At 39.8% G+C, this 13,061-nt stretch overlaps 1 non-coding gene across 1 annotated transcript; it reads right to left on the bottom strand.

Annotated features, from left to right (window-relative positions):
- Positions 1 to 12,520: 12,520 nt before the first annotated feature.
- Positions 12,521 to 12,628, bottom strand: LOC148572083 (small nucleolar RNA R71). Its single transcript, XR_015908286.1, has one exon. It is a non-coding gene; the product is annotated as a small nucleolar RNA R71 (small nucleolar RNA).
- Between the last annotated feature and the right edge of the window lie 433 nt (positions 12,629 to 13,061).

The raw sequence follows: 13,061 nt of genomic DNA, 5'->3' as shown, positions 1-13,061 counted from the left end.
TCAGAATGGACCATCCTGGATATATTCTATGATGGTCTGTCTGAATTAGCTAAGATGTCATTGGATACTTCTGCAGGTGGATCCATTCACCTAAAGAAAATGCCTGCAGAAGCTCAAGAACTCATTGACATGGTTGCTAATAACCAGTTCATGTACACTTCTGAGAGGAATCCTGTGAGTAATGGGATGCCTCAGAAGAAGGGAGTTCTTGAAATTGATACTCTGAATGCCATATTGGCTCAGAATAAAATATTGACTCAGCAAGTCAATATGATTTCTCAGAGTCTGAATGGAATGCAAGCTGCATCCAACAGTACTCAAGAGGCATCTTCTGGAGAAGAAGCTTATGATCCTGAAAACCCTGCAATAGCAGAGGTGAATTACATGGGTGAACCATATGGAAACACCTATAATCCCTCATGGAAAAATCACCCAAATCTCTCATGGAAGGATCAACAAAAGCCTCAACAAGGCTTTAATAATGGTGGAAGAAATATATTTAACAATAGTAAACCTTTTCCATCATCCACTCAGCAACAGACAGAGAACTCTGAACAAAATACCTCTAATTTAGCAAACTTAGTCTCTGATCTATCTAAGGCCACTGTAAGTTTCATGAATGAAACAAGGTCCTCCATTAGAAATTTGGAGGCACAAGTGGGCCAGCTGAGTAAGAAGATCACTGAAACCCCTCCTAGTGCTCTCCCAAGCAATACAGAAGAAAATCCAAAAGGAAAGTGCAAAGCCATTGATATAACCATCATGGCCGAATCCAAGGAGGAAGGAGAGGACGTGAATCCCAAGGAGAAAGACCTTCTGGGACGTCCAGTGATCAATAAGGAGTTTCCCTCTGAGGAACCAAAGGAATCTGAGACTCATCCAGAGACCATAGAGATTCCATTAAACCTCCTTATGCCATTCATGAGCTCTGATGAGTATTCCTCTTCTGAAGAGAATGAGGATGCTACTGAAGAGCAAGTTGCCAAATTCCTTGGTGCAATCATGAAGGTGAATGCCAATTTATTTGGTAATGAGACTTGGGGAGATGAACCTCCCCTGTTCACCAATGAACTAAATACATTGGATCAACTGAGATTGCCTCAGAAGAAACAGGATCCTAGAAAGTTCCTGATACCTTGTACCATAGGTACCATGACCTTTGAGAAGGCTTTATGTGACCTGGGGTCAGGAATAAACCTTATGCCACTCTCTTAATGGAGAAACTGGGAATCTTTGAGGTACAAGCTGCTAAAATCTCATTAGAGATGGCAGACAATTCTAGAAAACAGGCTTATGGACAAGTAGAGGACATATTAGTAAAGGTTGAAGGCCTTTACATCCCTGCTGATTTCATAATCCTAGATACTGGGAAGGATGAGGATGAATCTATCATCCTTGGAAGACCCTTCCTAGCCACAGCAAGAGCTATGATTGATGTTAACAGGGGTGAACTAGTCCTTCAATTGAATGAGGACTCCCTTGAGTTTAAAACTCAAGGACATCCTTCTGTAAACATGGAAAAGAGGCACAGTAAGCTTCTCTCAAAACAGAGTCAACCAGAGCCCCCACAGTCAAACTCTAAGTTTGGTGTTGGGAGGCCACAACCAAATTCTAAGTTTGGTGTTGAACTCCCATATCCAAACTCTAAGTTTGGTGTTGGGGAGTCTCAACAATACTCTGAACATCTGTGAGGCTCCATGAGAGCCCACTGTCAAGCTATTGACATTAAAGAAGTACTTGTTGGGAGGCAACCTAATTTTTATTTAATTATATTTTTATTAGTTATATGTATTTATAGGTTTATGATCATGTGGAGTCACAAAATAAATCAAAAAATTAAAAACAGAATCAAAAACAGCAGAAAAAAATCACACCCTGGAGGAGGATCTTACTGGCGTTTAAACGCCAGTAAGGAGCATCTGGCTGGTGTTCAACGCCAGAACAGAGCATGGATCTGGCGTTGAACGCCAGAAACAAGCAGCATCCTGGCGTCCAGACGCCAGAAATGCACAGTGAAGAAGAACTGGCGCTAAACGCCAGAAACAAGCATCTGGTTGGTGTTCAACGCCAGAAATATGCTGCATCTGGGCGCTGAACGCCCAGAACAAGCATTAGTTCGGCCTTTAAACGCCAGAATTGCAGCATTTTACATGCCTAATTGCTGCAGGGATGCAATTCCTTGACACCTCAGGATCTGTGGACCCCACAGGATCATCTCAGCATCTGTGGACCCCACAGGATCCCCACCTACCACCACTCACTCTCTTTCCTCTTCTCAATGTTCATCCTCTCTTCCCAATAAACACTCTTCCCCAAAACACTTCACCACTCACATCTATCCACTCTTCCCCCTAAACCTACCTCATAAACTCCACCTACCTTCAAAATTCAAAATCAATTTCCCACCCAAACCCACCCTATATGGCCGAAATTACCCCCCCTCCCCTCCCTATATAAAGCCCTCCATTCTTTCTCATTTTCACACAACACAACCCTCTCTTCTCTTCTTGGCCGAATACACCTTTCCCTCATCTCCTCCATATTTTCTTCTTCTTCTTCATCTATTCTTTCTTCTCTTGCTCGAGGGCGAGCAATATTCTAAGTTTGGTGTGGTAAAAGCATAAGCTTTTTGTTTTTCCATTACCATTGATGGCACCCAAGACCGGAGAATCCTCTAGAAAAGGGAAAGGGAAGACAAAAGCTTCCACTTCCGAGTCATGGGAGATGGAAAGATTCATCTCCAAAGCTCATCAAGACCACTTCTATGATGTTGTGGCCAAGAAGAAGGTGATCCCCGAGGTCCCTTTCAAACTCAAGAGAAATGAGTATCCGGAGATCCAACATGAGATCTATAGAAGAGGTTGGGAAGTTCTAACAAACCCCATCCAACAAATCGGAATTCTAATGGTTCAAGAGTTCTATGCTAATGCATGGATCACAAGGAACCATGATCAAAGTAAGAACCCGAACCCAAAGAATTATCTCACCATGGTTCGGGGGAATTACTTAGATTTTAGTCCAAAAAATGTAAGGTTGGCGTTCAACTTGCCAATGATGGAAGAGAACGCACGCCCCTACACAAGGAGAGTCAACTTTGATCAAAGGTTGGACCAAGTCCTCATGGACATATGTGTGGAAGGAGCTCAATGGAAGATTGACTCAAAAGGCAAACCGGTTCAACTGAGAAGACTGGACCTTAAGCCTGTAGCTAGAGGATGGTTGGAGTTCATTCAACGCTCAATCATTCCCACTAGCAACCGGTCTGAAGTTACTATAGACCGGGCCATCATGATCCATAGCATCATGATTGGAGAAGAAGTGGAGGTTCATGAGATTATACCTCAAGAACTCTACAAGGTGGCTGACAAGTCCTCCACTATGGCAAGGTTAGTTTTTCCTCACCTCATTTGCCATTTATGGAATTCGGCTGGGATTGACATAGAAGGAGACATTCCCATTGAGGAAGAGAAGCCCATCACTAAGAAAAGGATGGAGCAAGCAAGAGAGCCCATTCATGGATCTCAAGAGACGCATGAAGCTCATCATCATGAGATCCCGGAGATGCCTCAAATGCATTTTCCTCCACAAAACTATTGGGAGCAAATCAACACCTCCCTAGGAGAATTAAGTTCCAACATGGGACAATTAAGGGTGGAACATCAAGAGCACTCCATCATCCTTCATGAAATTAGAGAAGATCAAAAAGCAATGAGGGAGGAGCAACAAAGACAAGGAAGAGACATAGAAGAGCTCAAGGACATCATTGGTTCCTCAAGAAGGAAACGCCACCATCACTAAGGTGAATTCATTTCTTGTTCTTACATTCTCTGTTTTTCGTTTTCTTTATGTTAAGTGCTTATCCATGTTTGTGTCTTATTACATGATCAATAGTATTTAGTAACTATGTCTTAAAGTTATGAATGTCCTATGAATCCATCACCTCTCTTAAATGAAAAAATGTTTTAATTCAAAAGAACAAGAAGTACATAAGTTTTGAATTTATCCTTGAACTTAGTTTAATTATATTGATGTGGTGACAATACTTTTTGTTTTCTGAATGAATGCTTGAACAGTGCATATGTCTTTTGAAGTTGTTGTTTAAGAATGTTAAATATGTTGGCTCTTGAAAGAATGATGCCAAGGAGACATGTTATTTGATAATCTGAAAAATCATAAAAATGATTCTTGAAGCAATAAAAATCAGCAAAGAACAAAGCTTGCAGAAAAAAAATAGCGAAAAAAAATAGAAAGAAAAAGAAAAAGCAAGCAGAAAAAGCCAAAGCTCTTAAAACCAAGAGGCAAGAGCAAAAAGCCAATAGCCCTTAAAACCAAAAGGCAAGGGTAAATAAAAAGGATCCCAAGGCTTTGAGTATCAGTGGATAGGAGGGCCTAAAGGAATAAAATCCTGGCTTAAGCGGCTAAAACAAGCTGTCCCTAACCATGTGCTTGTGGCGTGAAGGTGTCAAGTGAAAACTTGAGACTGAGCGGTTAAAGTCAAGGTCCAAAACAAAAGAAGAGTGTGCTTAAGAACCCTGGACACCTCTAATTGGGGACTTTAGCAAAGCTGAGTCACAATCTGAAAATGTTCACCCAGTTATGTGTCTGTGGCATTTATGTATCTGGTGGTAATACTGGAAAACAAAGTGCTTAGGGCCACGGCCAAGACTCATAAAATAGCTGTGTTTAAGAATCAACATACTGAACTAGGAGAATCAATAACACTATCTGAACTCTGAGTTCCTGTAGATGCCAATCATTCTGAACTTCAATGGATAAAGTGAGATGCCAAAACTATTCAAGAGGCAAAAAGCTACAAGTCCCGCTCATCTTATTGGAGCTATGTTTCATTGATAGTTTGAAATTTATAGTATATTCTCTTCTTTTTATCCTATTTGATTTTTAGTTGCTTGGGGACAAGCAACAATTTAAGTTTGGTGTTGTGATGAGCGGATAATTTATACGCTTTTTGGCATTGTTTTTAGTATGTTTTTAGTAGGATCTAGTTACTTTTAGGGATGTTTTCATTAGTTTTTATGTTAAATTCACATTTCTAGACTTTACTATGAGTTTGTGTGCTTTTCTGTGATTTCAAGTATTTTCTGGATGAAATTGAGGGACTTGAGCAAAAATCAGATTCAGAGGTTGAAGAAGGACTGCTGATGCTGTTGGATTCTGACCTCCCTGCACTCAAAGTGGATTTTATGGAGCTATAGAACTCAAAATGGCGCGCTTCCAATTGCGTTGGAACTTAGACATCCAGGGCTTTCCAGCAATATATAATGGTTCATACATTGGCCGAGTTTAGATGACGCAAAAGGGCATTGAACGCCAGTTCTACGCTGTAGTCTGGAGTTAAACGCCAGAAACACGTCACGAACCAGAGTTGAACGCCAGAAACACGTTACAACCTGGTGTTCAACTCCAGAAAGAGCCTCTGCACGTGTAAAATTCAAGCTCAGTCCAAGCACACACCAAGTGGGCCCCGGAAGTGGATTTATGCATCAATTACTTACTTCTGTAAACCCTAGTAACTAGTTTAGTATAAATAGGACTTTTTACTATTGTATTAGACATCTTATGATTTTTTAGTTCATCTTTAGGATCATATTGATCACGTTTGGGGGCTGGCCATTTGGCTATGCCTGAACCTTTCACTTATGTATTTTCAAACGGTAGAGTTTCTACACTCCATAGATTAAGGTGTGGAGCTCTGCTGTTCCTCATGAATTAATGCAAAGTACTACTGTTTTTTTATTCAATTCAACTTATTCCACTTCTAAGATATTCATTCGCAATTCAACATGATTGTGATGAACGTGACAATCATCATCATTCCCTATGAACGCGTGCCTGACAACCACTTCCGTTCTACCTTTGATTGAATGAGTATCTCTTGGATCTCTTAGTCAGAATCTTCGTGGTATAAGCTAGATTGATGGCGGCATTCATGAGAGTCCGGAAAGTCTAAACCTTGTCTGTGGTATTCCGAGTAGGACTCTGGGATTGAATGACTGTGACGAACTTCAAACTCGCGAGTGCTGGGCGTAGTGACAGACGCAAAAGGAGGGTGAATCCTATTCCAGTATGATCGAGAACCTCAGATGATTAGCTGTGCTGTGATAGAGCATTTGGACCATTTTCACAAGAGGATAGGATGCAGCCATTGACCACGGTGATGCCTCCAGATGATTAGCCATGCAGTGACAGCGCATCGGACCATTTTCACAGAGAGGATGAAAAGTAGCCATTGACGATGGTGATGTCCTTACATAAAGCCAGCCATGGAAAGGAGTAAGACTGATTGGATGATGAAGACAGCAGGAAAGCAGAAGTTCAGAAGAACGAAAGCATCTCTATACGCTTATCTGAAATTCTCACCGATGAATTACATAAGTGTTTCTATCTTTACTTTCTATTTATTTATTATTTATTTTCGAAAACTCCATAACTATTTGATATTCGCCTGACTGAGATTTACAAGGTGACCATAGCTTGCTTCATACCAACAATCTCCGTGGGATCGACCCTTACTCACGTAAGGTTTATTACTTGGACGACCCAATGCACTTGCTGGTTAGTTGTATCGAAGTTGTGAATGAAAAACGATTTATTAAGACGTGCGTACAGAGTTTTTGGCGCCATTGCCTGAGATCATAATTTCGTGCACCAGTAAGTGTCACTAACGTTGGCTCCATTTCCTTTCCTCCACGTTAGAGTTCATGTTAATTTAGTTAACGTGACTCTTAACCTGGGCAATGATGATTTTGAGAGCGTTATTGGCGATTACTTTTCTCATTAACTTTGCAAGTTACTCCCATTCTACGTTAGGAGTTACGTTAATTAGATTAACGTGGCTGCTAACGTGGTTCTTCCTTGCTTCCTTTGTCCTGAAATCAAGCAATAGAGTGCATCAAAGTTCTAGTCCAAGTCATGAGAAATACAACATCCAATTTGTCATTAAATTCATGCAAAATCCTCATGAAATCATGTAAAGTGCACAATGTATGCTTGAATCAAGATGTAAGTGAATATCTACCCAAAACTAGCTTATTTTCTAAGGAAATGCATGAAACTACCCTAAAAACAGTAAAGAAAAGGTCGGTATCAATCAGCAATTCCCAATTTTAAATCAACAGCTGAGTTTGATAACTCAAGCGTTACCAATTACTTACCCAAAGCCAAAAGGGAAAATAAGTCTAAATTAAATTGAAAGCATTATAAATAGAGTAAAACAATCATTAATCTGAAATACCTCAAATTGCATTAAATAGAATATTCAAATCTTAACATGAAAAGGTTCATAAGCTAAATTAGCAACATAAGTAATTAACAAATAAAAGCATTAGAGTATCTAAAAGTAGAAGAGAAACATAAAGTAAAAGAAATATTGAACCTGGCATTGAAGTAATAATCATAAAATAAAAGGAATCCTAATCCTAAAACTTAAGAGTGAGGAGAGAGCTCTCTCTCTAAAAGCTACATTTAAAACCTAAAATTGAATTATGAATGTTCTATCAATTGTTTTTTTGGTTCCCCCATTCTCTGGCTTATATTCTGTGTTTCTGGATTTGGAATTGGGCCAAAAAAGGGTCCAAAAATTGCTGGGGGCATTTTTTGCAAATTCCTGTACGTGGCGTCTGTCACACGAGCGCGTAGGTCACGCGTTCGCGTGGTCTGGAGGTTTTTTTTGTCACGCGTACGCGTCAGTCACGCATACGCGTCATTTGCGTTCTGCTCAAGGCACGCGTCTGTGTCAGTCACGCGTTCGCGTCGATGCCATTTCGTGCTAGGCACGCGTCTGCGTCATCCATACGTTCGCGTCGCTGCCTTTTCTTCAAAACTCCATTTTTTTGCTTTCCTTCCATTTTTGTATGTTTCTTTTCTATCCTTTAAGCAATTCTTGCCCTATGAGACCTGAAAATACTTAACACACAAATCACAGTATCGAATGGTAATGAAGGATAATTAAATTTAATATTTTTAAAGTATAGGAAACATGTTTTTCACATATATCATAAAATAAGGAAGGGAAAGTAAAACCATTCAATTCATATGAATAAGTGGGTGAAGAATTGATAAAAACACTTAATTGAGTACAAAATGAATCATAAAATATGGGTTTATCAACCTCCCTACACTTAAATAATAGCATGTCCTCATGCTAAATCCAAGAGAAAAGAGTAAAGGTAGAATGGTGGAATCTTATGCAATGCAATCTATTCTAAATGCAAACTATCTAAATGAATCATGCAATTCTAATTACTATCCACCTATATATATAGAGCTTACATGTGGTTAATTTGATTAATATTCTTCAAGGAATCATATATGTACAATTAAGGCCAAGCCATATTAAAATACATTCACAATTGAGTTAGGTTAAACCCCGAGAAGTGCGCCTTTGGTGTACAAAGTGGAAAATTCCTCAGCTTCATGCTTACCAACCGAGGAATTGAAGCGAATCCTGAAAAATGCCAAGCTGTTTTGGACATGAAAAGCCCACAAACAATTATAGAAGTCCAATAATTAATGGGGATATTAGCCTGCTTTCTAGATTTCTTCCTTGTCTAGCTTCCAAATTTTTCTATTTTTTCCAAACACTAAAAAAGAAAAAAGCTTTTCACTGGACTGATGAATGTGAAAAATTTTTTACAGCCATAAAAGAAACCATTTCAAAACCCCCTGTTTTAAAAACACCCCTTCATGGGGAACCACTTTATCTATATCTATCTATGACTGACTGGGCCATAAACTCTGTTCTTATTGCAGAAAGACAAAAGCAGCAGCTGCCGATCTATTTCATCAATAAGACTCTACAAAATGCCAAACTTCGCCATCCGAGGAATGAGAAGCTGGCTTTAGCTCTGACATTTTTGGCACAAAGACTTCGGCCATATTTTCAAAGCGATTCCGTATACGTTCGGACAGATCAAACCCTTGCCACAACTCCTTCAAAAGCCAGAGTTAGCAGGCCGACTAGTTAAATGGTCGTTGAGCTTTCAGAGTTTGATATTCATTATCAGGGATGAGGGCCGATCAAATCTCAATATCTGGTAGATTTTATAGCCAAATTCACAGTTCCAGACACAACCGAAGACTCAACCCAATGGTCTTTATATGTAGATGGTTCTTCTAATCCACAAGGGTGTGAAGCTGAAATCATACTTAAAGGTGGAAATGGCAACATCATCGAGCAATCCCTACACTTTTATTTCAAGGCGAGCAACAATCAGAGTGAGTACGAGGCTCTTATTGCCGGCCTCAAACTCGCTGCCGATCTAAACATTACTGATCTCAAGGTATATTGTGATTCCTTGCTCATTGTACAGCAGGTGAATGATTTATACCAGGTAAAGGATCCTTTATTATCCAAATACCTTGCAACTGTTCAAAAATTACAGTCAAATATTTACAAAGTGTGAAATTCAACATATACCTCGTGAGAATAATAGCCGAGCTGATATTCTATCTAAGCTTGCTAGTACTCAAACAACCAACTCATCCCTTTTACAATCCACACTACTTAAACCCAGTATAGATCTCACAGAAGTTCTAATTGTTTCACAGGATGCAGATTGGCGAGAACGTTACATAAACTATCTTCGAACAGGAATCTTGCCAGACGCCATTGAAAATGCTCGGCACTTTCGCCGACAAGTTTCATTTTTTACTATTTATAACAACTGCCTATATAGATGAGGATTTTCTCGTCCTTTACTTAAATGTCTTAACAGGTCAGAAGCTGACTTTGTACTTGCTGAGGCACATGAAGGAATCTGTGGTACGCACCTCAGAGCCCGAAGTCTGTCTTCAAAGATCCTCTGGGCTGGTTTCTTTTGGACGACATTACAATAGGATTGCAAAGTAAAGGTCAAAAGCTGTGATAACTGCCAAAAGCATAGTCTGATTACACACCTCCCGGCCGAACTCCTTCACAGTTCCGAGGTAAGTTGGCTGTTCAACCAGTGGGGCATCGACATCCTTGGCCCCTTCCCTTTAGCGGCAGGTCAGGTAAAATTCTTAATAGTAGCAATTGATTACTTTTCAAAATGGATAGAGGTACAACCCCTAGCAAAAATCACCTCACAACAAATGGTTTTCTTTGTATGGAAACATATTATCTGTAGATTCGGCATTCCTCGGCATATTATCACTGATAATGGTCGCCAGTTTGCCGATCACAAATTCACCTCCTTTTTGTAGGATTTAAAGATCAGACAATATTTCTCATCGGTAAAACACCCACAGACAAATGGGTTAGCCGAGGCTGCAAATAAAGTCATCCTCCATGCTTTAAAAAAGAAACTAGATGATGCCAAAGGGCTCTGGAAAGAATTAATACCTGAAGTCATATGGGGATACAACACCACTATCCACTCAATAACAAAAGAAACACCTTTCCATTTGATATATGGGACGGATGCAATGATACCTGATAAACCATTAATTTATGGTTTATATTGTGTTTAATTATGTGGTATTATCAACTCTTTACCCACTTATTCATTAAAAAAAAGGCATGCATTTATAATTCCTTCCTAAAAATGCCTTATGGTTGAAAACTTGCTTCCTAAGAGACTTTTAATTATGTATTTTAATTCTCTTTTATTCCATTCGATGCCGTGATCTATGTGTTAAGTGTTTCAGGCTTTATAGGGCATGAATGAGTTAGAGATTAGAAAGGAAGCTTGCAAAAATGGAAGGAACACAAGAAATTGAGGAGATGACCAACGAGAAGTGATGCGGACGCATGGCTCACGCGATCGCGTGGATTGGAAACTGCATCAGTGACGCGAAGGCGTGGACGACGCGCACGCATGGCAAAGCAAACGCTGAATGACGCGTCCACATGAATGACGCGATCACGTGACATGCGCGATCTGCATAATCTGCAGAATTTGCTGGGGGCAATTTTGGGCCCTGTTTTGACCCAGTTTTCGGCCAAGAAAAGCAAACTAGAGCCAGGAAACATGCAGAAACGAAAGAGAACATTCATTCTACACAGTTTTAGTTTTTAGATCTAGTTTTACTCCTCCTCTAGGTTTTTCTCTCCACACATTCATAGTTCTTAGGATTTCATTTATAATTGTTTTTGTATTGGGATATTGAGAAGAGTTATTGCCTCAGCAAGACTTCGTCATTCTAGTTCATTCTCTTTACTTGTCTCTTACTCTTCCATTGGATTATTTTAGAATTTATTAATACAAGAATTACTTTTATTTTTAATTGATTTCTTTGATTATTACTTATCATGTCTTTCTTTAATTCCCTTTCCTATGTTATGAATTCTACATTCACGATGAGCGAGTAGTTCCATAACTTGATTGGGAGTTGATTGAAAGGAAGACCTTGAGTTGGAATGCTTAAAAGAAAAATTGTAATTGAGTTTATTGTTGGATTGCCCTCTAGTCACTGACACCAATCCCTTTCAATTAAGCGGATTGGAACTTGTGAATAGAAATAGCATTCCAACTTGTTTGACTTTCCCTTACCTAGTAAGGGATAACTAAATAGAACAACCTTCAATTGTCAATTAATCTTGAGAGTACTCCAACAAGAATAGGGCTTCTAGCTAATCTACTCCCAGTCAAGGCTTTTATTTAAATCACATAAATTCTCTAATTTAATTTCCTGTTCATCAACTCAATTCATTTTTGAAAACATCTGATTAATACAATAGCACACCTTTCTGCAACTCGTTGGGAGACGACCTGGGATTCATACTCCCAGTATTTTAATTTTAATTTTTGTGACAACCCTTCTAAATTGATAGGCGGATTTCTGGTTGGTTGAGAACTATACTTGCAACGCATATCTTATAACAATTCTTAACTCGCCAATTTTCGCCACGTCAATTTTTAGCGCCGTTGCAGGGGAGTTGCAATAGAGTGCTAAGTTATTGATTGGAAATTATTTATTTGCCTTTTATTTTATTTTGCTACTATGAGCTGCATGTTTCTTTCGTTAGATGACACGTTCACTTCCTGATCCAAGCCTGCCAGCATTCGATCCTGAGATTGAAAGAACTATTTCACGAATAAGGCAAGGTCGGCGTCGGTTAGCCCTCTCTGAGGGCGGATCTGAAACGTCACTTGAGGAAGAAACCAGCTCCCGTTCTACTGATTCGGTTGATTTACGTGCAGGTGACATGGCAGCACCTAGAAGAGTTACTATCCAGGAGGCTGGAGCCCCTGATTTTTCAATGCAACCGTTTCAAGCGCATCACCTAGCGGTGGCTACAGATTTTGAAATAAAGACTGCACTGCTCAATTTGATGCCCAAGTTTCATGGCTTACATGCTCAAGAGCCTATCAAGCACCTGAGAGATTTCCAAGCAGCCTGTTCTACTGTAAGGCGTGATAGTGCATATGAAACTTCAATCTTGTTAAAAGCCTTCCCATTCTCTCTTGAGGGAAAGGCAAGAGAGTGGTACTACACTCAACCCACAGCAACTGTATCCGACTGGGATACACTTAGAAGAGAATTTTTGGAAAAGTTCTTTCCAGCTGAAGTTACTGATAAACTGAGAAAAGACATTTCCATGATTGTTCAGGATGAATCCGAGACTCTCTATGAATATTGGGAGCGCTTCAATAATCTTCTGGAAGCATGCCCCCACCATATGATTAACAAGATAGTGTTGCTCGGTTACGTCACACAAGGCATGAGGCACCAAGATAAGACCATATTGGAAAGTGCTAGCAATGGGTCTATAAAAAAGCACAAGACCACTGATGAGGCATGACAATTGATCAGCGACTTAGCTGAATCTACTCGGAATCACAGGCAGAAATAAGGCCGTTCAAAAGCTATTGCAGAAATATCCTCTAGCAAAGAGACTGCTGCTCTAACTCAGAGTATCTGTGAAATGACCAACTTACTGAAGTAGATGCAATTGAATCAGCAACAAGTTCAGCAAGCTCAACCTTCTCCACCACAGCAAAGCCAACAGTTAGTCCCACAGAGAGTTTGCAGAGTCTGTGATGATTATAGCCATTATACTGATGAATGTCCACAGCTCCAGCAGGAAGACAACACCGTGGCATCCACTCATAACTTCT

The sequence above is a fragment of the Arachis ipaensis genome, chromosome B3 (assembly GCF_059453495.1).
Source record: "Arachis ipaensis isolate K30076 ecotype BB chromosome B3, ASM5945349v1, whole genome shotgun sequence".
Lineage (NCBI taxonomy): Eukaryota > Viridiplantae > Streptophyta > Magnoliopsida > Fabales > Fabaceae > Arachis > Arachis ipaensis.
The sequence above is the reverse complement of the archived record's forward strand: the minus strand, read 5'-3'. Positions and strand labels throughout refer to the sequence as shown.